Source organism: Triticum aestivum, chromosome 1A, assembly GCF_018294505.1.
Source record: "Triticum aestivum cultivar Chinese Spring chromosome 1A, IWGSC CS RefSeq v2.1, whole genome shotgun sequence".
NCBI classification, from domain to species: domain Eukaryota; kingdom Viridiplantae; phylum Streptophyta; class Magnoliopsida; order Poales; family Poaceae; genus Triticum; species Triticum aestivum.
Window position 1 is genome coordinate 225,602,363 of NC_057794.1, and position 25,166 is coordinate 225,627,528.

General features: G+C 43.4%; 1 pseudogene; it reads left to right on the plus strand.

The window, feature by feature from the left end:
• Positions 1-17,036: 17,036 nt before the first annotated feature.
• Positions 17,037-21,664, plus strand: LOC123180174 (uncharacterized; annotated as a pseudogene).
• Positions 21,665-25,166: the final 3,502 nt, after the last annotated feature.

The following is a 25,166-nucleotide window of genomic DNA, read 5'->3' on the forward strand; positions in this document are numbered from 1 at the left end:
ACACTATTCATACTCTGAAAGTGTGTTAAGTCGTCTAGAGGGGGGGTGAATAAGCCATTTTTATGAATTCTTCACTAAGGAATTTCATGGTGAGAAAATTCCTAAGCGAAGAACTACTTGCAGCGGAATAAGTACTTAGATGTAAACATAACATAACATAAGCATGGTCTTCATGATGAAATGAAAACAAGCACAGAGTAGAGAAAGTGTAAACACGGGATAAACAGAATGAAGACAAACAGACTGAAAAATTTGAGCTGAGGAAATAGAGAAAGTCTTCAGTCAAAGTCTTCAAACAGATATGAACAAGATCACAACACAGAAATGAGGAAATAGAAGGGTTGAGGAAATGGAACAAGTTAGCTCGGTGAAGACAATGATTTGGTAGACCAGTTCCAACTGCTGTGACAGTTCTACGTCTGGTTAGGGCGGCTAGGTATTTAAACCTGAGGAGACATAGTCCCGGACACCCAGTCCTAAACACGCAGCTCAGGACACTTAGTCCTCACCGTATTCTCCTTGAGATAAGGTCACACAGACCTCGCCTAATCACTCATGGTAAGTCTTCAGGTGACCTCCAAACCTTCACAGACTCAGTCACTCGGCGATCCACAATTTCCTCTTGGATGCTCTAGGCCATGACACCTAACCATCTGGAAGAGGCACAGTCTTCAAAGGTAACAAGCGTCAGATCCATGCAGGATCAATCTTTTCAGGGATGCTCAATCACTTTGGGTTTGAAGGTGTTTGGGTTTGGGTGTTCCTCACTTGATGATTTTCTCTCAAAGTCCACGGAGGATGGGATGCTCTCAAATGACAAGTGTTAGTTTCTCTCGGAGCAGCCAACCAGCTAGTGGTTGTAGGTGGCGGCTATTTATAGGCTAGGGAGCAGCCCGACATGATAAGACATAAATGCCCTTCAATGATATGACCATTAGGTGGAAGGATATTTGGGACAGCTGGCGCGTAGCACAACAATGGTCAGAAATTTGACTATCAAATTCCTCAGGGCTATCATGTTCCTCACTCGTAGGCAATCCACACTAGCGAATTCCTAAATCCTTAGTCAGAACAAATTCCTCAGAGACCAGAAGAACTTCATCTCTGTCACTGAAGAGGTTGACTAAACTGCATGAGATTTCCAATGGCTTCACTCGAAGGGATTGGTAGGTATAGGATTTTGAGTTGAGCATTACTTGGAAATTTTTCCTTAGTATTTCCTTGACCCCCTTTAACAGTACGGTGTTTCCTATGTCTCAAGAAAGAGAAAATGAAACTACAAAAACAAAAGTCTTCACGCTTCATGTTCCACGAATTAATACCATGTCTTCAGGATCACACCAATTTCTTCACTTTCAAAGTCTTTAGAAATCCAAAGTCTTCAGTCGAAGAACTTCAGTTTCAGGGGTCGACTTTCTCTGTAAATATCAAACTCCTCATAGACTTATAGACCTGTGTACACTCACAAATGCATCAGTCCCTTAACCTATAAGTCTTCAATACACCAAAATCACTAAGGGGCACTAGATGCACTTACAATCTCCCCCTTTTTGGTGATGGATGACAATATAGGTTAAGTTTTCAATGGGGATAAACATATGAAGTGTAAATACTGATATTGAGGAATTTGATTGCAAGATATAGAAGAACTCCCCCTGAAGATGTGCATAGTGAGGAATTAGCTTTTGAAGCATTGCACACTTGAAGAGTAGAATCATGGAGATCTCCCCCTACATCTTGTAACCCATACACGCATTTAACATATAATATGATGAATTTGAAATGCATGATGAAATATGGTGACTGATGTAATTCAGCATGCGTGCATTAACATATATGAGGAATAAGCATACAGAGGAACACAACAAAAGTATCAGACCACCATCGGGTTTAAGTTTACAACTCGATCCAGCAAAGTCTTCAAAAGAACGAGAGTTGTAACTTAGAAAAAAACGCCCATATAAGTAGACCCGCTTGAAGACTAACTCGAATTTCTCCCCATTTGAAATAGAATGACCGAAATGGACGAAAAATGAGGACTAACGCCCCTGAAGAATATCATCACTGAGTCGATGAAGGAGCGCCAGTATTGTTGGGTCGGTTGTTGAAGTAGGGCCTGCCGCCGTGTCGTCCAAGTCTTCATGTTCATCTATCGCGCGTGATGAAGAATATGAGCTGGCTACCGAGGAAGGAACTTTAGTCTTCTTGAATTTCTTCGCCGGTGGCGGCTGAGACCATTCAAAGTCCTGCTTGAAACCCATTTGCTTCATATCATCTTCACCATACAGATGTGACAAAATATCCCAGGTGCGACCGAAGACTTCATGGAGGTAGTAATGATTTTTCTTCACTTCATTGTGTGTAGCAGTCATGTTGTGAAGAATAGAACCAAAATGACGCTTAATCCATTTGTGGCTGCGATCGACCTTCTGGTGAAGACTGAGGAGAAGCTCATGATCAGTCATCACCCTTGGAGCTGTGCTTTGAGGATTTTGCTTTGAAGCATTTGCGGTAGAGTCATGAGTGGCAGAGTCATCATTGGCGGAGTAGGATGCAACTCTGCAAAACAGACCATCCAATGGATGAATGCCTTCATCAATAATTGAAGTAGCCTTGCCCTTTTCATCAGATGAGGAAAATGTCTGCTTGAGGACTTCTATTGGGGACAGGTAATTGACATGATTCTGAAAATCAGCCTTGTAGTTGATTGAAGACCTAGTTTGGAGGAATCTCATAATCCAAGGAGCATAAGGTTTCAACTCAAATGGAGAGAGGGCAACATTTGCTAGAGTCCTCATGAACAAACCATGATAGTTGATAGGAATGCTATGTATGATATTGAATAGCAGATTCTTCATGTTGCCAACAACTTCTTCATCATTTGAATCGTGGCCTTTGATTGGACTCAATGTCTTCATCAGAATGCGATAGACAGTTCTAGGCAAAAACGGAAATTCCTTCATGAGGAATTTGGTCCTTATAGCTTGGCCGGGCTTCAGCGGCTTCATCAACACTTGCATGTAGTGGGCAGTGAGTTCAGGTTCATGATAGATGCAATGAGCGCCTTCAAGGGGAGGACTGACAAGAAGGCATGAAGTAATTCAGAGGCCGGTGCTTTTTTTTTCGAGAGCACGCCAAGAGCGTGCCTTAATTTTATAGAAGAGAGCAGAAAAACAGTTTACAGGAGGCCTAGGGATGAATGCGAACAAACATCCCTGGCTAACACACCCACTCACCCCTAGCTAACCTAGGCCTACTCTCTCGCAAAAACTTCGAAAACCTCCTCCCCCAAGGCCTGCCTCCTTCCACTCCTTCAACTCCCCAATAATGGCCGTAGCCAGATCTGGCCCAATCAACTGTTGGTTGGTCCTGTGGAAGACTCTCGCATTTTGTTGTTTCCAAAGAGCCCAGAGGCCGGTGCTTTGAAATGTGTGTTTTCTGTCATCCAGTCCAATACCCAAGTGTTCACATCTTCAGCTTCTCCTGTGATGTGCAACATCGCATAGAACTGAAGAATTAGCTCTTCATTCCAATCAACAATGTCTGTGCAAAAGTTGAGCAGCCCAGGGTCATGAAGAACACTAAGGACTGGCGCAAAGCAGGGCAGTGATTCCATGTCCACGTGAGGAATATGCTCATGGTCGAAGACTTTGTCTTTGTTGAAAAGCAGCGAAGAATAGAAGTTTGCTTGGCTAGCAGTCCAGAAGCGCTTCCTTTTAATATGAGCAGAGTCATAGGGGTTGTAGTCTGTGAAGAAAACATGCTCGTGGAAGAAGTCATCGGCCTTGAATTTTTGCTTCTTTGAGAAAGGATCCTTTGGCTTGGGGTGAGGAGTGTCAGTCAATTGCATCACAACCTCAGGAATCGCGATCTCAGGTTCCACAGGCTGAGGAATTTCAGTTTCTTCTTTAGTGGCAGCCTGGGACTTCAATTCTTCAGCAGCAATGTCATCAGCGCTAATGGCTGGAATCTCTTCAGGGATGGACGGAGTGGGGTGTGGTTATTCAGAACCCATTTGAACTTCAGTATTCACTGGGGACTGAGGAATTTCTTGCAGAGGAGTGAACAACGGAGAATTATGGTGCTAACTTTCCCAAAAGTCATCATTCAGTACTGGCGTTGTGCACCCAATGGTCCTCATCTTCTTGACTCATTTCTTCAATGCCGGCCTCTTCAGCAGTAAACTGAGGCATGGGCGATGAAACAACTGGGGTTGAAGGGATTGCATCCACTTCAATTTCTTCATCCAACTGCTCTGAGGAAGCAGCAGAAGGAACGTCTTCATCGGATCCGCTTGGGATCACGTATTCTTCATCAAAAGGAACGAGTTGCTTTGATGGCATGCTTGAGAGTGGAACAACATGAATAGGATTTTCAAATGAGGTGGTCAATTTCTTCATCTTCTTCAGAGGTGAGGAGTCTTACGAAGTTGATGCTTTCCTTTTCTTCACAGCTGCACGCTCCGCAGCCTTGGTCTTCTTCGCTTCTGATGCAGAAGGAAGAATTGGACTTGGTATAGGTGTCGGAGGAGCAAAGGAAATTGGTTCCGTTTCTTCAGGCACAACTGATGCAGTTGCCCTGGTATAAGCAGTTTCTTCGGGCACAGCGGTTGAAGCTTCAGCTGGCCTGGCAATTTCTTCAGGCACAACACTAGTGGTTGCCATGACAGTTTCATCAGCGGCTGCAATGCAGTCATCAGCCCTGGTACTAGCATTTTTCTTCAGCAGCCTGAGTATCATCAGTGGTGCTGGCATTTTCTTCAGTAGGCTGAGCAGATGCTTCAGCCTAAGGAATTTCTTGTTGCATAGGGGTGGCAACATTGGTAGTAAACTTTTCAGTTATCTTTACAAATCTGACTTTGGCTCCAAGCCAGTCAGCATAGTAGCGATCAAATTCATCACTCAGTTTCTTGATCTCTAATTGCAGAGCAACAAGTTCTTCAGGTGAAAGCTTCAAGAAATTTTGCTTCAAAAAGCGCTCCTTCTTATATTGCGCTTTCTTCACCTTCCTCCCATGTTCATATTTCCATTTTTCTTCATCAATGAAGTGAGTCAGCACATGACTTTGACCATGAGTGAGGTTTAGCTCAGGCAGAGGTGTGTTGGGGTACTTGTGCCACTAGTCAATGAAGTCGAGGATCAACTTTGGGTCCAGCATCAATGGCACATTACTGCCTTTAGCTCTAGTGGCCTTGTGCTGCCTATCTCTGATGATTTCAGCGAGTTCTTCATCATTAGCTTCGTCATCGTCGAACGGTACTTGGAAGGCGACCTGCTTCTTTTAAGGACTTGGTCTAGTGCCTTGTCCTGTAGTGGCCTTGGTCTTCAGCAGAGTGGGGCCAGTTGAAGAGTGCAGAGGAGCTGATGAACTTGCAGAGGCTCCTGAGGCAAGAGAGATTCCTGTTGTCCTTTGTCACGAGGCGAGATGCGCGGGTGCTGAGGACTTGGAAGGGGGAGCTGAGGATTTTGATGGAGATGGTGTGGCTTGAGGAATTTGCCATGAGGGCTTAGCAGAAGTTGGCCGTGGGGGCATTGTAGAGGAGCTTGGCCATGAAGGCATTGAAGAAGAAGGAGCACTAGGCTTGTGTGCGGGCTTCTTAGGCATTGCATTCTTTGGCTTGCTAGCAGAGGCCTCAGCAATGGCAGCAGCAGTAGCAGAGTCTTCATTGAGTTTCCTCGTTGCTTCTTTTGCTACTCTGGCCAACTTAGCTTGACGCTTGGCCCATTCATCAGGATAGTCCTCACCACGCTTGAGGCTAGTGGGATCAGCTTCTTGGCTAGGTGCCAATGGAGGTCTTGGGCAAGGAGGGCCAAGAGCGAATTTCTTCATATATTTTGGAGTGACATAACGATATTCCCTCCATTCCCGTGCCCATCTCCTCTCTATTCGTTGTATGCGCACCTTGCACTGATTTTTGTCGTCCTTGCCATGTTTGGCCTCATCAGGAGTGAAATAATCCTCATAGATATCCCCAGGGATTTCAAACGCAGTGTTGACCTCCAGTCTCTTACCTCCCTTCTGAGGTTTCTTGCCATCTGCCATTTTCTTCAGCTGAGGGTTTTGAACTATTGAGTTCTCTAAAGAGGTATGCAATTTTTCTTCGAGGAACGCTGCAAATGAGTTAAGTTGATGAGAACCTAGAGATTCAGCAGCGGACATGTGTACCTATGAACAGAGTATAGGTGCGAAGAATTTGGAGAGGTCATATGCGTTCTCATAAGTTTTTGCAAAAAGAATAAGTTTGAGGAATTTGACCGTATGAGTCTTGAGGAATTTCACTAAGCGTTGTTTGACTTAGGTTCTAGAGTTGTACAGATTTGAAAATCCACACAACTAAGGAATCTTGAAGAAAAATGTTGCTTAGAGATACAGATCACGAGCATATGATATGTGAGGTGTTTAGTGTGTGAAGAGTTGAGGAATCAACACCTTTTGAAGATTTGAGGAAAACATCAGGATCAACAAGGGCAGTAAAAGTAACTTTTAATTACCCTTAGCGAAGAACACGACAAACTGTGAAGTGTAGATTTGAAGCTCGTCGGTTCAGATCTTCCATGTCCTAACTTGGCTGAGGTTGACAGCTATGATGGCGGCGGAGTGAAGAAATCCGTGGCCGGCGTGAGTACGGCGGCGACGAGGTCGAGGTAGTGAAGCTCTTCCTCACCGGCAACGATGGAAGTAGCAGCGACGCTAGGGTTTGAGAGCTCGAGCATGGGAGTGAGGTCGAGTGGAGTAAAAACGAAGCAAGGAAGGGAGAGGGGTATTTATAGCCGAAGTGAAAAACTGCTCACCCGAGGAAATTGGACGAACGTGCCCCTGACCCTTCTCATTCGCGTGACATGTGTCACCCATGTATTGAGAGGTGACGATCATGTGTGATCATGGGTGAATAGGATAAGTATTATCATAGAATGTGTAACGGTTTGAGCGGCCAAAGCCGAAAATTCAGATAAGATAAGTTTAAAGTTCCATTTGCAATTTCTTCAGCTGACAAGGACACAATGAATATTTTGAACGAGTTTCAAATAGAACACACAAGAAGAATTTGTGAATAGACTGGGTTGAGTTTAGCATAGAGGGGGAAGGGTCCGATCACATTCACTTAGCAGAACAAGCAACTTGATGAAATAGCAATAAGTGAATGCTGTAGAGGACATAAACTCATATATATGTAGCCAATGAAGAAAAACGATGGAAAGAGTGAAGACATTGCAAGTTGAAAACAACCGAAAAATTTCAAAGTGAGGAAAAACTCAGATTGAGGATTTTCAACTTTTGGTGGTGGTGTGACCCACCGTATAAGAATGATGATTTCAGACACCGCGTACAATTGTCTTAGGGTTCTAAGAATCAAATTCTTCGTTAATTTCTTCACACTTAGAGGGTTAGTCTTCATTGATTGAAGAAAAATGTTACTTTGTGTGTTGCACATCTAAGTCACCAATTTTGCATAAGTGTTTGGATGTGTGTCCTTTTCAAAGGACATTCGAATATTCTAGGATATTTAGCTCACACCTCAACTTACTAAATCTCTTCTCATCCAAGGGCTTAGGGAAGATATCAGCTAGCTGTTCTTTAGTCTTCACATGCTCAATAGAGATGTCACCCTTCAACACATGATCACGAAGAAAATGATGACGAATCTGAATGTGCTTTGCCTTCGAGTGCTGAACTGGGTTATGAGCAATCTTGATGGCACTCTCATTGTCACAGTAGAGAGGTACATTATTCATGTTGACGCCGTAGTCCTTGAGGGTTTGTTTCATCCATAGCAATTGAGCACAGCAAGAACCAGCAGCAATATACTCAGCTTCAGCAGTAGACAGTGATACGCAGTTCTCTTTCTTCGAAGACCAACAGACCAAGGATCATCCGACGAAATGGCATGTGCCAGATGTTGACTTGCGCTCCACATGATCACCAGCATAGTCAGAGTCTGAATATCCAATGAGATCAAAAGCCGAGCCCTTGGGATACCATAATCCAAGTGTTGGTGTGTGAGCTAGATATCGAAGAATATGCTTCACAGCCTTATGGTGTGATTCCTTCGGTGTAGCTTGAAATCGGGCACACATGCAAACACTAAGCATAATATCTGGCCTAGATGCACATAAATACAATAAAGAGCCAATCATGGAGCGGTATGCCTTTTGATCGAAGTCAATATGATTTTCATCAGTGCATAGATGGCCATTTTTGGGCATAGGGATTTTGACTCCTTTGCAATCTTGCATGTCGAATTTCCTCTGTACATCCTTGAGGTATTTCTCCTGAGATATGAATATGCCATTGCACTGTTGACGAATCTGAAGACCTAGGAAGAATTTCAATTCTCCCATCATAGACATTTGATATTCTTCACTCATCATATAGGCAAATTCATCACTGTAACGTTGGTCAGTACAGCCGAAAATGATATCATCAACATATATTTGGCACACAAACAATTCACCATCATAAGATTTAGTGAAAAGAGTTGGGTCAAGTGAACCGGGTTTGAAGCCTTTCTTCATGAGGAATTCCTTCAAAGTATCATACCACGCCCGACGGGCCTGCTTGAGGCCATAGAGGGCCTTATTGAGTCTGAAGACTTTGTCGGGATGCTTTGGATCTTCAAAACCTGGGGGTTGAGCAACATATACTTATTCCTCAAGGTTACCATTAAGGAATGCACTTTTCACATCCATTTGATATAAGATGGTATCATGATGGTTAGCATAAAGCAAGTAATATGCGAATAGCTTCAAGTCTAGCAACAGGTGCAAAAGTTTCATCGAAATCAATTCCTTCAACCTGTGTGTAGCATTGTGCTACAAGTCGTGCCTTATTCCTCACCACAAGGCCATTTTCGTCTTGCTTGTTACGGTAGATCCACTTTGTGCCATTGATATTGTGCTTGTGAGGATCTGGACGTTTGACCAGTTCCTAGACGTTGTTGAGCTTGAATTGATGTAATTCCTCTTGCATAGCTTGAATCCACTCACGCTCCAGAAATGCTTCATCTACCTTAGTGGGTTCTATGATAGAGACGAAAGCAAAGTGCCCACAAAAGTTAGATAAATGTGAAGCTCTTGAGTGTGTGAGAGGACCTGGAATGTTGATGTCGCTAATGATTTTCTCAAATTTCACTTCATTTTCTATGTGAGGATGAACTGGTTGTCGTTGAGGAATTTGATCACCATTTTCTTCAGCACCATTTTCCTCAGGTGCATCAGCATGACGTTATTCATGTTTTGGAATGACTTCTTCAGCAGACTCTTCGGTAGGAATGACATCCTTAGTAGCCTTGAACTTAATAGATTCCTTAGGAGGTATTTCATTTGTCACGGGAGGTAGGTACTCTCTTTGCGAGCCATTAGTCTCATCGAACCACACATCTACAGTTTCAACAACCTTGTGGTGATAGGTGTTGAAGACTCTGTAGGTGTGCGAGTCCTTAGCATAACCAAGCATAAAACCTTCATGTGCTTTTGGTGCAATTTTAGAATTGTGATGAGGATCTCTAATCCAGCATATAGCACCGAAGACTTTGAAATAACTCACGTTGGGTTTCTTGTCAGTGAGAAGTTCATATGCAGTCTTCTTGAAGAATTTGTGAAGATATACCCTATTGATGATGTGGCACGCAGTATCAATTGCCTCAGGCCAGAAGCGAGGAGGCGTCTTGTACTCATCAAGCATAGTGCGGACCATCTCAACAAGAGCCCTGTTCTTGCGCTCCACGACGCCATTTTGCTGAGGAGTATAAGGAGCAGATAACTCATGAGTGATACCAAGTTCATCAAGATAGTCATCAAGACCAGTGTTCTTGAACTCAGTTCCATTGTCACTTCTGATGTGCTTGATCTTCACACCAAAGTTGGTTGAAGCCCTCGAGGAAAATCGTTTGAAGACTTCCTGCACTTCAGTTTTGTAAGTGGTGATTGGCACCCATGTATATCAAGAATAATTATCAACAATGACAAAGCCATATAAAGATGCAGCATTAGTAAATGTGGCATAGTGAGTAGGGCCAAAGAGATCCATGTGAAGCAATTCAAATGGACGAATGGTCGTCATGATGGTCTTTGAGGGATGCTTGGCCTTGGTCATCTTTCCGGCTTCACAAGCTCCACACAAATGGTCCTTGAGGAATTTTACACCCTCGATGCCAATGACATGCTTCTTCTTCGCGAGCGTGTGCAAGTTCCTCATTCCAGCATGACCGAGTCCTCGATGCCATAGCCAGCCTTCTGAAGCTTTTGCAAGTAGACATGTAGCAGGTTGTGGTCCTATAGAGAAATCAACTATATACAAATCTCCTCTCCTAAAGCCTTCGAAGACTTTGGAATTGTCAGCTTCCATGATCACAACACAATGATACTTGCCAAAGACATCAACCATATCAAGGTCACAAAGCATTGAGACAGACATGAGGTTGAACCCTAAGGACTCAACAAGAATGACTTTGTCCATGTGTCGATCCTTTGAGATTGCAACCTTACCTAGACCCAATACCTTGCTTTTGCCTTTGTTAGCGTAGGTGATATGCTTCAGATGTGATGGAGATAAAGCAGAGTCCATCAATAAGCTCCTGTCACTAGTCATGTGATTTGTACATCCACTATCGAGGACCCACTCAGTGGCTTTGGGTTGATCATCATGCAGATGAATTAGTGCAACTTATGAACTCATATACTTCATCAGTGAAGAATATGATATCTATTACATCAGATCAATTTCATCAAGCAATAGAACAGATAAAGTAGTATGAGGACGTAAGAAATGAAAATTCATTTCTTCATGATTAGCTGGCGTCCTTTCAAGCATATTCAGGTCTCCACCAAATTCTTCAGACGGTTAGGTTCATCTGGAGACCTAACCCTGCATAATAGATTAGTTCTTTTTCTTCACCACCGACATCTGAAGGGGTGGCAAGGAGTTCATCATTCTACGAGCTCCATAAGAGAAAGGTGGCATAGATGCCAATCCAGTTCATTTCACATAAGAAGGGTTAAGGTAAGCATAAGAGTAAGTGGAGAAATTCTTCGAGGATTTATGAACATAATGATTTGAAGAATAATGCACATATCCATAATCCTTAGATCTTCCCTGTGAAACAGACGGGTTAGCACAATGATGCTCATATGAGGACTTTGATCCTTTTGAGGAATTTTATCCATGTTAGGAATTTAGTCCGTATGTGGACTTGGATCCATATGAAGAATTTGGTCCATATGAAGAATTTGATATGGGGTTCCTATTTTTCACAGGTGGTGTCATGATGACATTCACCAGAAGATTTTCAAGGCACCTTTTGGGAACCCAGATTTTCTTCATAGGAGGACCGTTCCTGTAGTTAGTGCCAACATATCTAGCAAATACTTCACCATTTTGATTTTTGAACAGTTTATAGTTGGAGTCAATTGACTCATCAGAAGAATATGAAGATTCACATGTAAAGCCATATAAAGTAGATGGATCCACTGAAGGTCCCTTTGCAGCAACCCATGAGGTTTTGGGATACTGCTCAGGTTTCCAGTAGGTCCCATCAGCATTAAGTTTCCTCTCAAAGGCAATAGCCTCTTTCCTAGGGTTCTTGTTGAGGATTTTCTTTTTAAGCACATCACAAAGAGCCTGATGCCCTTTGAGGCTTTTGTACATGCCTATCATATACAATTCCTTCAGCCCTGCATCATCAGTGATACTAGCAATGTCCTCAGATTAGGAATTAGTGATAGCAGAGGTAGTTGAAGAATTTGCAACAATGGAAGTATTTGAGCATTCAGGTGAAGAATTAGCAGTTTCATGTTCAATGCACTTCAAACATGGAGGAACAAATTCATCCTGAGTAGCGTTGATTTGTTGAGCAAGTAATGAATCACGCTCCTTCTAAAGATCTTCATAACTCACTCTTAACTGCTCAAGGTCTTGCTTTCTTTGAAGAAATTCATAAGAAATCTTCTCATGATCAGATAGGAGAGTGTTATGATGACTTTGAAGATTGTCAAACTTGGACTGAAGTCTCTGAAGATTTTCAGTCAAAATTTTAGTGCGATTCATTTCCTCGCCCAACATATCATCGCTTTTATCTAGCATGTTTTGAACCTTTTCCAGACACTTTTAAAGTTTCACATCAATCTTAGCAAGTTTAGAATAGCTGGGTTTGAGGTTTTCATCAGATTCATCCTCACTAGATTCAGAGGAGGGATATTTGAGTACCTTTGAGCCTTTTTCCATGAAGCAATAGGTGGGAGCGTAGTCCTCATCACCGTCATCAGTAATGTTGGGGAGGTCCTTTCCTTACAGTTGAAGATGGACTTGCTGACGAATGTGGTGGCGAGGGCTAGGCTTGCCACACCGGAGTCTGACTCCTCAGATTCCTCCTCTTCCTCATTTTCCTCAGATTCAACCTTAGAGTCCATTTCCTTGCCAATGAATGCCTGAGCCTTCTTTGAGCTGCTCTTCTTGTGAGATGAGGACCTTGAAGGTTTTGATGAAGAGTACTTTGAAGATTTATTCTTCTTCTTCTTTGAATCATCAGAACTGTAATCCTTGTACTTCTTCTTCTTTGATTCCTTTTCCCACCGAGGACAATCTTGAATGTACTGTCCGGGTGTCTTGCATTTGTGACAAAGTCTCTTCTTGTAATCACGGGATGAGGAATCTGATCTCAAGTCACCATTTCTTGAGGATTTTCCAAAGCGACCACGTCTTGAGAACTTTTGGAATTTCCTCACGAGCATCGCTAGCTCCTGGCTCAGTTCTTCTGGGTCACCAAGGCTGCTACTAGAATCTTCACCTTCAGATTCAGACACTGCCTTGGCCTTCAGAGCTCGTGATCTGCCATAGCTTGGTCCATAGAGACCTCTCTTCTCAGCAAGCTGGAACTCATGAGTGTTTAGCCTCTCGAGGATATCAGCGGGATCAAGTGACTTATAGTCTCCACGTTCTTGTATCATCAATGCCAAAGTATCAAATGAGGAATCAAGTAATCTCAGCAATTTCTTCACCACCTCATGGTCGGTGATGTCAGTGGCACCAAGTGCCTGAAGCTCATTTGAGATGTCAGTGAGGCGATCAAAGGTTTGTTGAACATTTTCATTGTCGAGTCTTTTGAAGCGGTTGAAGAGATTGCGAAGAACGTCAACTCGAGAGTCACGCTGTGTTGAGACTCTTCATTGACCTTGGACAGCCTGTCCCAGATAAGCTTTGCTGTCTCGAAATCACTCACTCTACCATACTGCCCTTTGCTCAGATGGCCACATATGTTGTTCTTCGCTTGAGAGTCGAGTTGCTTGAATCTCTTCACATCATCAACATTGATGGTAGGAGTGACAGAGGGAACGCAGTTTTCCACAACGTACCAGAGATTGTTGTCAATTGCCTCAAGATGCATGCGCATCTTATTCTTCCAGTAGGGGTAGTCTGTCCCATCGAAGGTAGGACACCCAGCAGAAACCTTGATCATACCTGCGGTCGACATAACTAAAACTCCAGGCGGTTAAACCAAAATCACGTAGAACAAGGGAGTACCTTGCTCTGATACCAATTGAAAGTGCGTTAAGTCGACTAGAGGGGGGTGAATAGGCGATTTTTATGAATTCTTCAATGAGGAATTTCATGGTGAGGAAATTTGTAAGCTAAGAACTACTTGCAGCGGAATAAGTACTCGGATGTAAACATAACAGAACATAAGCATAGTCTTCATGATGAAATGAAAACAATCACAGAGTATAGAAAGCGTAAACATAGGATAAACAGAATGAAGACAAATAGACTGAAGAAATTTGAGCTGAGGAAATAGAGAAAGTCTTCAGTCAAAGTCTTCAAACAGATATGAACAAGCTCACAACACAGAAATGAGGAAATAGAAGGGTTGAGGAAATGGAACCAGTTAGCTCGGTGAAGACAATGATTTGGTAGACCAGTTCCAACTGTTGTGACAGTTGTACGTCTGGTTAGGGTGGCTAAGTATTTAAACCTGAGGACACACAGTCCTGGACACCCAGTCCTGAACATGCAGCTCAGGAGACTTAGTCTTCACCGTATTCCCCTTGAGCTAAGGTCACACAGACCTCGCCTAATCACTCGTGGTAAGTCTTCAGGTGACTTCCAAACCTTCACAGGCTCAGTCACTCGGTGATCCACAATTTCCTCTTGGATGCTCTAGGCCATGACGCCTAACCGTTTGGAAGAGGCACAGTTTTCAAAGGTAACAAGCGTCAGATCCACGCAATATCAATCTTTTCAGGGATGCTCAATCACTTTGGGTTTGAAGGTGTTTGGTTTTGGGTGTTCCTTACTTGATGATTTTCTCTGAAAGTCCATGGAGGATGGGATGCTCTCAAATGACAAGTGTCAGTTTCTCTCGGAGCAGCCAATCAGCTAGTGGTTGTAGGAGGCAGCTATTTATAGCTTAGGGAGCAGCCCGACATGATAAGACATAAATGCCCTTCAATGATATGACCGTTAGGTGGAAGGATATTTGGGACAGCTGGCGCGTAGCACAGCAACGGTCGGAAATTTGACTATCAAATTCCTCAGGGCTATCATGTTCCTCACTTGTAGGCAATCCGCACTCGCGAATTCCTAACTCCTTAATCAAAACAAATTCCTCAGAGACCAGAAGAACTTCGTCTCTGTCACTGAAGAAGTTGACTATACTGCATGAGATTTCCAATGGCTTCACTCAAAGGGATTGGTAGTGATGAGGACATCCCAGGTTCACCTCGTTTATCATCTTCTCTTGATGATAAATCTCAGCCATCAAGTGAAGCTTCTACAAATAAGATCTATTTGGGTCCCATGACAAGGAGCCGTGCCAAACAAATAGCACAAGAGGTGAACGCGCTCCTAGCTCATCATAATTCAGATGACCATGAGAACTTTATACTGCCTAAATCCCGTGTGCTGATTTTACTTAGGTACAATGTCGAGGACAACCAACAACATTCAGCACATGAAGAAACAAGTTTTGGTGCCCATTCAACAAGTTTAAAGAGAACAAGTTCCAACTCTGATGAAAGCCTTGTTTTGGTGACAAGGACAACTAGTTACACCGCAAGGAAGAATAGCAAGCCATCTCAATACTCTATTGTTGCATGTGCAGTTTCAGAATTCGTCCCAGAACTTGCTGAATCATGCAACGCAAATATATGAGCATCCAGCATGTGTGGGAGTACAAAATGGAGAGCATATGAAGTCTACTTTCAGGAAAATCAAACGGTGCATCATTTGGAGTCCCGAGTCAAAGGATATGAGAGTTCCAATGCAAGTTGTCCAGGGCATTAATTGCTGCGCGAGGCTCCATGAGTTTGCTCCCTTGACCAGCTGGTTAGCACGAATTTGAGCCCCTCTTTTGGCCTGGTTTCACACCTAAACTAGGAGGGCTGTTCCTAGTATAAATACCCCTTCCCCCACTTCAGCCACAACTCTTTGGTAAATTTGATTTCAGCATAGGTTAGCTAAGTGCAACCAGAGTATTGTTTGAGAGTTCACTTCCTCCTTAGCTCTTGTAATCTTGCCTTGTGAGAGGGTAGACTCACTTTGTGATTTTACAACAGCAACCGTTGAGGCGGCGACCAGTTCGTGCTTCCAACTTCGTGCGTGGTTGCGTGGATTGGAACTAAGAGTGTGGTTGGGCGAATACTTGTCGCTGGTTGTTGCGTTTGCAATAGTTAGCTTCGGTCTCGTCAGGTTGCACTAGTTATCCTTTACCCGACAGCATTGTTGGTTGGGATCAAGGGTTTCCTTCGTACCCTTCAGGTGGCGTTGATTCGCAACATAGAGCCGATCCTCCGTGAAGATTGGGCAACCCCGTATCTTCTTGGTATCAGAGCTTCGGTTGACACGGTAGGATCTTGTATCCCTAGTTTAGTTTGTGTTCTTGTTCATCCTAAAAGTCTAGAAAATAGCCCCACAAAAAAATCCCTTTACCTAGCCCTTTGCAGCCTTTAATCTGTTATTTGGTGAGTTTTATCAAGTTCTTGTCCAGTAGATCTTTGTTTTTTAGTTGCTGAGTTTCCCCCCATCCAATCTTGTGTGTTTGTGTTCATTTTCGTGCACAGATTTCAGATCTGCATCCTCCACCAAATCATGCATATCTTTGTCATCCAGAGTCCATTTTGAGTGTTTTTGTGCATTTTGAAAAGCCCACATTGTGTGCTCTCCATCCATCCTTGTTAGATCTGATTCCCAGCGTCTTTTCCACCCAGTAAAATCAGATCAGTTCGTGTGTGTTTGCTGCCAAAGTTTCAGCTGCATGTTCTTGTTGGTTGACTTCATCTGTTGTGATTTTCGTGATTCCCCCAAAATGTGTGTTCAGATCCAAGTCCCTTGTTGAAAGTTTGTCAAAAAAAGAGCAAAAAAAGAGGCAAAAAAAGAGATCTGCCCAAAGAAAGAAAGTGTGTGCAAGAAGCAAAAGAGAGAAATCCATGTTTGTGTTGTGAGCTGAAACTTGTCAAGTGTGCAAAGTCTTCAATCCTTGCTTGCAGCAAATCTGATTCCTTGGCGAGAGTTGCATGCACCTCACATATATCTCATCCAGCAACTAAATGCATTAGAATCTTGTGTGGATGATTACTTGGTTCAACAATATCTAGATTGCAGATTAGTGCATCTTTTGCTACATATATACCCCACCCAAACTCCACCAAACAGCCCCGCATGTGCAACCCTAGACTTGTATTCGCTTGATTATCACTCTTTGTATACCAACCACCGACACCACGGTTGAGCATGATTCTGCTCTCATTTGTAAGTTACATGAGCTTCGGTTGGTAAGTGAGGTGAGCTTGAGTTGTTATCCACATATATGCTTCTAGTACTATAGGGCTTTTGGAGAACTAACCATGGCAGGTGAAGAAAACGAGTATGATGTTGAAGGAAATGGGCATCTCAATCAGCCCGTCATGCGGTTTCACTTCAACGCATTACGTGATCATCTACGCTGAGAGTTCAGAAATAGCCTTGACCCAATTGAAGAGAAGCAAGACAAGTTGTCGAGAGATTTGCAGCAACTTATGGGTAATGTTGATGAGCAACTCACTCAGAACATGGCAGCCATGAAGACTGGTATTGTTGCTGATATTGTGCGAGAGCTTCGTCAGAACCGAGAAGATGCAAGTGTCCTTGGTGAAGAACAAAATGTAACTGATGGGGAAGGTGCTGCCTCCAATGCACAAGCTAGAAGAAACCGTGCTCCTGCTCCCCATGCCATGAGACCTCCCGGTCCCGGACGTGGAAATGGTCATGGTAATGGACGTGGTCATCATGAAGTTGTTGCTGGTCGTGGTCTTAGAGGAGGCCACCGAAGAGCAAATCTGCACCATGAAGGTAGTGGAGATGAGTTTGATGAAGATGAAGAAGGCATGCACCAGAATGAAAGATTTCATCATCGTAGAAACTATGGTCGTGGACAGCAGGAGGAGGAGAGGTTTGGAAAGCTGAAATTTACCATGCCCAAGTTTGATGGTGGATCTGATCCAGAAAGTTATCTCACATGGGAATTGAAGGCTGACAAGATTTTCCGCATGCACAACTACTCTGAAGAGAAGAAATTAGCAATGGCCTCACTTGAGTTTGAAGACTATGCTCTAATTTGGTGGGAGCAAGTTCAGATTCAGCGAGAAGAAGAAGGAGAGCCTGCTGTTGCTACATGGACAGAAATGAAAAGAGAGATGAGGGCAAGATTTGTCCCAAGGCATTATAGACGTGACATCTTTGATAAGCTCCAGAATTTGAGGCAAGGAAAGTTATCAGTTGAGGAGTATCATAAGGAGATGGAGAAGGCAATGATAAGAGCCAACATACATGAAGATGAGGAGCAATCCATGGCAAGGTTCCTCTATGGGATGAATCCTAATGTTAAACGAGTGGTTGATTTGCAGCCATATCGTAATGTAGTAGAGCTGGTACATCTTGCTTCTAAGGCTGAACGTCAATTGCAAGAAGACTCGAATCAAAACAGAACTACGTCCTTCACAGCTCGAGCTACATCAAGTGGGAGTAAGTTTATACCTCAATTCAACGTTGGTCGAGGTATTATGACTAGTTCTGGTGGTGGAAATCAGCCCCATGCACGTGCAGCCACGAGCAGAAATGATACATCAAATTTGAAGGAGAAGAGAAAATTTGCAGCTCCTAGTTCATCCTCCATTGGCTCCATGGGGAAAACTAGTGAGATAGAGTGCTTTACATGTAAGGGACGTGGCCACATGAAGAAGGATTGTCCCAACAAGCGTACCATGCTGATCACCGAGAATGGAGAATATGAGTCTTGTAGTGAACCTGAAGAAGAAACTGAAGATGGTGATGGTTCAGATGGTGATGAGCAAACCTATTGTGATTATGAGCAAGGTGCCTCTCTTGTTGTCACTAAAGTTTTGAGTGTGCAGATCAAAGAAGCTGAGAATGGACAACGACACAATCTGTTTCAAACAAGAGCCAAAGTGCAAGACAAGGTATGCAAGGTAATTGTTGATGGTGGGAGTTGTCACAATCTTGCAAGCAAAGAAATGTGTGATAAGCTTGGGCTGAAGCTGCTACAACACCCTCATCCATATCTTATACAATGGTTGAGTGAATGTGGAGAGATTAAGATCACACACATGGTACAAGTGCAATTCAAGATTGGAGATTATAATGACACCGTTGAGTGTGATGTGGTGCCAATGAAGGTGTGTCACTTGCTGTTGGGCAGACCGTGGCAATATGATCATTCAGCTCAACATTGTGGCAGAACCAATCAATACACCATCAAGTGGAGAGGAAAATACTTGGTGCTTAGACCCATGACACCCTAACAAATCATGGCTGAGCACTTGCAGAAAGTTTCTGAAGTAAAAATAGTGAGTAAGAAAGAGGGAGAGAAAAAGAGCGAGAGAGAGATCCACAAATCGGTGAGTGAGCGCCACAAGCCAAATCTGAGAGAGAAGAATAAAAGAGAGGGAGAGAACTTAGTAATGTTAGCCACCAAATCAGAACTGAGAGATGTGAGGCTCAACCCAAATCAAGTGGTCGTTGTACTTGTGTACAAAGATGCTTTGCTTTCAGCTAACGACTTAACATGTCTCCCTAGTGCTGTTTGTGATGTCCTGCAGGAATTCGAGGATGTTTTTCCGGAGGAAGTACTCGCTGGTCTACCTCCCTTGCGTGGCATAGAACATCAGATTGACCTCATTCCAGGAGCATCACTTCCGAATCGACCTCCCTACCGCACCAATCCTGAAGAAACAAAGGAGATACAAAGGCAGGTACAAGAACTTTTAGATAAAGGTTATGTGCGTGAAAGCTTAAGTCCTTGTGCTGTACCTATGATTTTGGTGCCCAAGAAAGATGACACATGGAGATTGGTAATGGATTGTAGGCCTATCAATATTATAACTATTAGGTATCGTCATCCTATTCCTAGGTTAGATGATATGCTTGATGAATTGAGTGGCTCTACTGTTTTCTCTAAAATTGATTTGAGGAGTGGATACCATCACATTAGGATGAAAGAAGGAGATGAATGGAAAACTGCTTTCAAAACAAATTTTGGGTTGTATGAGTGGTTAGTCATGCCTTTTGGATTAACTAATGCACCAAGTACATTCATGAGATTGATGAACCGTGTTTTGAGAGCTTACATTGGAAAATTTGTGGTTGTGTACTTTGATGACATCCTAATCTATAGCAGATCCATTGAGGAACATATTGAACATCTAAAACAAGTGCTGAATGTGCTAAGGACAGAAAAACTATATGCTAACATTGAGAAGTGCTCCTTTTGCACAAACAAGGTTGTTTTTCTTGGCTATGTCGTTTCAGGATAGGGAATTGAAGTGGATGAATCTAAGGTGGAAGCAATCAAGAATTGGCCAACTCCAATGAATGTAAGCCAGGTGAGAAGTTTTCATGGCCTTGCTGGTTTCTACCGGAGGTTTGTGAAAGATTTTAGTACAATTGCTGCACCTTTGAATGAATTGACAAAGAAAGGAATTCCCTTTAAATGGGGTGCACCACAAGAAGAAGCATTTCTTGAGCTTAAGAAACAATTAACTGAAGCACCTTTGCCGATTCTACCTGATTTCACTAAAACTTTTGAGATAGAATGTGATGCTAGTGGAATAGGTGTTGGAGGTGTGTTAATGCAAGAACGAAAACCAATAGCATATTTTAGTGAGAAGCTGAGTGGTGCACAACTGAATTATTCTATTTATGATAAGGAGTTGTATGCCTTGGTTAGAGTGCTTGAAACTTGGCAACACTACTTATGGCCTAAAGAGTTTATTGTACATTCTGATCATGAGGCCTTGAAACATTTGAAAGGCCAAGCTAAACTGAATCGTAGGCATGCTAAATGGGTAGAATTCATTGAAACTTTCCCATATGTTGTGAAGTATAAGAAAGGAAGGGAAAACATGGTTGCTGATGCTTTGTCCCGTAGGCATGTTCTTTTGACACAATTAGAAGTGAAGGTACCATGACTTGAGAGCTTAAAAGAACGGTATTGCACTGATCATATATTTTCAGAACCATATGCAAAATGTAAAGATGGGAAAGGTTGGGATAAATACCATGTGCATGATGGGTTCCTTTTTAGGGCTAACAAGTTGTGTGTTCCAGATTCGTCGGTTAGGCCTTTGTTGTTGCAGGAATCACATGCAGGAGGATTAATGGGACACTTTGGTTGTGAGAAAACTTATGAGCTGTTGGCCGATCACTTTTATTGGCCAAAGATGAGGAAGGACGTTGAGAGATTTGTGCAGAGATGCATTATATGCCACAAAGCTAAGTCTAAACTGAACTCCCATGGTTTATATACTCCCCTACCTGTTCCAAATGCTCCTTGGGAAGATATTAGCATGGATTTTGTTTTAGGACTGCCTAGGACTAAGAGGGGGAGGGATTCAATTTTTGTTGTGGTTGATAGGTTCTCAAAAGTGGCACACTTCATTCCGTGCCACCAGAACGATGATGCTTCACATGTTGCTGATTTGTTTTTCAGGGAAGTTGTTCGCTTGCATGGAATGCCAAGGACTATTGTTTCAGATCGAGATGTAAAGTTCATGAGCTACTTTTGGAAAACATTGTGGGCAAAATTAGGAACCAAGTTGCTGTTTTCAACAACGTGTCACCCCCAAACTGATGGGCAAACAGAGGTAGTGAACCGCACACTCTCAGCCTTGCTGCGTACAATGATCAAGAAGATTTGAAGGAGTGGGAAGAGTGTTTGCCGCACGTGGAGTTTGCTTACAATCGGGCAGTTCACTCTACCACAAACATGTGCCCGTTTGAGGTGGTATATGGATTCAAACCACTTGCACCAATTGACTTGCTGCCACTTCCATTGCAAGAGAGATGTAACATGGAGGCTTCCAAGCGTGCTGCATATGTGAAGAAGATTCATGAGAAGACCAGAGAAGAGATAGAAGGGAATTCCAAGTACTATGCTGCTAAGGCAAACAAAAATCGCAAGAAGGTAACTTTTGAGCTCGGAGATCTGGTTTGGATACATTTGCGCAAAGATCGGTTCCCAGAGAAGCGCAAATCCAAGCTAATGCCTCGTGGAGATGGACCATTCAAAGTCTTGGCCAAGATCAATGACAATGCTTACAAAATCGAGCTTCCTGAAGACTATGCTGTGAGTCCAACTTTCAACGTTGTTGATTTGTCTCCATGCTTCGATCAAGAGGGTTAAGAGTCGAGGACGACTCCTTTTCAAGAGGGGGAGGATGATGAGGACATCCCAGGTTCACCTCATTTATCATCTTCTCCTGATGATAAATCTCAGCCATCAAGTGAAGCTTCTACAAAGAAGATCTATTTGAGTCCCATAACAAGGAGCCGTGCCAAACAAATAGCACAAGAGGTGAACGCGCTCCTAGCTCATCATAATTCAGATGACCATGAGAACTTTATACTGCCTAAATCCCGTGTGCTGATTTTACTTAGGTACAATGTCAAGGATAACCAACAACATTCAGCACATGAAGAACCAAGTTTTGGAGCCCATTCAACAAGTTTAAAGAGAACAAGTTTCAACTCTGATGAAAGCCTTGTTTTGGTGACAAGGACAACTAGTTACACCGCAAGGAAGAATAGCAAGCCATCTCAACACTCTATTGTTGCATGTGCAGTTCCAGAATTCGTCCCAGAACTTGCTGAATCATGCAACGCAAATATATGAGCATCCAGCATGTGTGGGAGTACAAAATGGAGAGCATATGAAGTCTACTTTCAGGAAAATCAAACGGTGCATCATTTGGAGTCCTGAGTCAAAGGATATGAGAGTTCCAACGCAAGCTGTCTAGAGCATTAATTGCTGCGCGAGGCTCCATGAGTTTGCTCCCTTGACCAGCTGGTTAGCATGAATTTGAGCCCCTCTTTTGGCCTAGTTTCACACCTAAACTAGGAGGGCTGTTCCTAGTATAAATACCCCTTCCCCCACTTCAGCCACAACTCTTTGGCAATTTGATTTCAGCATAGGTTAGCTAAGTGCAAGCAGAATATTGTTTGAGAGTTCACTTCCTCCTTAGCTCTTGTAATCTTGCCTTGTGAGAGGGTAGACTCACTTTGTGATTTTACAACAGCAGCCGTTGAGGCGGCGACCAGTTCGTGCTTCCAACTTCGTGCGTGGTTGCGTGGATTGGAACTAAGAGTGTGGTTGGGCGAATACTTGTTGCTGGTTGTTGCATTTGCAATAGTTAGCTTCGGTCTTGTCAGGTTGCACTAGTTATCCTTTACCCGACAGCGTTGTTGGGTGGGATCAAGGGTTTCCTTCGTACCCTTCAGGTGGCGTTGATTCGCAACATAGAGTCGATCCTCCGTGAAGATTGGGCAACCCCGTATCAGGCAGGTATAGGATTTTGAGTTGAGCATCACTTGTAATTTTTTCCTTAGTATTTCCTCGACCCCCTTTAAACTTCGGTGTTTCCTATGTCTCAAGAAAGACAAAATGAAACTACGAAAACAAAAGTCTTCACGCTTCATGTTCCTCGAATGAATACCAAGTTTTCAGGATCACAACAATTTCTTCACTTTCAAAGTCTTCAGAAAGTCTTTAGAAATCCAAAGTCTTCAGTCGAAGAACTTTATTTTTAGGGGTCGACTTTCTCTGTAAATATCAAACTCCTCATAGACTTATTGACATGTGTAGACTCACAAACGCATCAGTCCCTTAACCTATAAGTCTTCAATACACCAAAATCACTAAGGGGCACTAGATGCACTTACATCCTGTCAAACGGCATCATGCTATGAAGGAATGTCGGCCCAAGGTCGATGATGTCGTTCACGATGTGGACACATAGATGCACCATGACGTCAAAGAACGCGGGCAGGAAGTACATCTCAAGCTCACATAGTATGACAACGATCTCTTCCTGTAGCCTTCGGAGTTGCTTCACACTTATGGACTTTGGAGATATAACGTCAAAGAAGTTGTAGAGACCAGTAAGCGTGTCACGGACATGCTTCTCCATTATCCTTCTAATGGCAACCTGGAGTATCTGCGCATCATCACGTGATAGTCATGAGACTTCATCCCGCTGAAGCTTTTATTCTTGGGGTCTAGAAATCTGCTTATCTTCCCATAGTAAGCGGAACTGACTTTGATTCCCATAAGGCACTTGATGAATTGATCGATCTCCTTCGCACTTAAGGTGAAGCAAGGGGGGCAATAATTCTCCTCCTTCTTGTTGACTTTTCTGCCCCTTCCCCCTCATCTGTCTCCGTCTCCGTCTCCTCCATCAACTTTTTACAGTGGAGATCTTTCCTGATCTTCAAATCTTCCAAGTGTTTCCTTGCCTGCAGCCCATCTTTGGTCTTCTCCGGCATGTTCATCAGTGTGCCAAGCAAGCTCTCGAGGACATTCTTCGTGATATGCATTGGATCAAGGCAATGAGGTGTGTCATGATTGGGCGAGTACTCCAAGTCCTAGAAAACATACCTTGTTTTCCATACCTTCAGCAGTGGCTCTGGCGCCTTTTTGATCTTTCCCGGCGCGGGGCATTTTTCCCAGTTTCTTAACAGCTCGTCGATTTTGGTGCCGCTCCTCTTACGTGGAGTTCCCCAAAGCTCAGCCAACCCATTGAATAGATCTCCACGCTTTCTCCACGGGTCATCCTTCTCAAGCCATCTATGATGCCCCATGTAGACGATTTTCCCGGACCCGCCATCTTTCAGTGACGTAAGATGCTGAGACGTTGTATCATCCATGCACCTCGTGCATCTACAGTATCCATGCCACACCTTGCCTGAGGTGTGCCCATAACCGAGATAGTCGTGCACTGTCATCATCAGCGCGGCTTGATACGTCTCCGATGTATCTATAATTTTTTATTGTTCCATGCTATTATGTTATCTATTTTGGATGTTAATGGGCTTTATTTTACACTTCAATATTATTTTTGGGACCAACCTATTAACCCAAGGCCCAGTGCAAATTGCTGTTTTTTGCCTATTTTAGTGTTTCGCAGAAAAGGAATATCAAACGGAGTCCAAACGGAATGAAACGTTCGGGAGCATGATTTTTGGAACAAACGTGATCCAGAGGACTTGGAGTGGACATCAAGAAACATACGAGGAGTCCACGAGGCAGAGGGCGCGCCTACCCCCCTGGGAGCGCCCCCCCCCCTCGTGGGCCCCTCGTGGCTCAACCAACCTACTTCTTCCTCCTATATATGTTCACATACCCCAAAAACATCCAGGAGCACCATGAAACCCTATTTCCACTGCCGCAACCTTTTGTACCCAAGAGATTCCTGATACGTCTCCAACGTATCTATAATTTTTGATTGCTCCATGCTATATTATCTACTGTTTTGGACTATATTGGGCTTTATTTTCCACTTTTATATTATTTTTTGGGACTAACCTATTAACCGGAGGCCCAGCCCAGAATTGTTGTTTTTTGCCTATTTCAGTGTTTCGGAGAAACATAATATCAAACGCAGTCCAAACGGAATGAAACCTTCGGGAACGCGATTTTCTCATCAGATAAGACCCAGGAGACTTGGACCCTCCATCAAGAAAGCCACGAGGCGGTCACGAGGGTGGAGGGCGCTCCCCTAGGGCGCGCCCCCCTGCCTCGTGGGCCCCTCAAAGCTCCACCGACGTACTTCTTCCTCCTACATATACCTAAGGACCCCCAAACGATCAAAAGGGGAGCCAAAAACCTAATTCCACCGCCGCAACTTTCT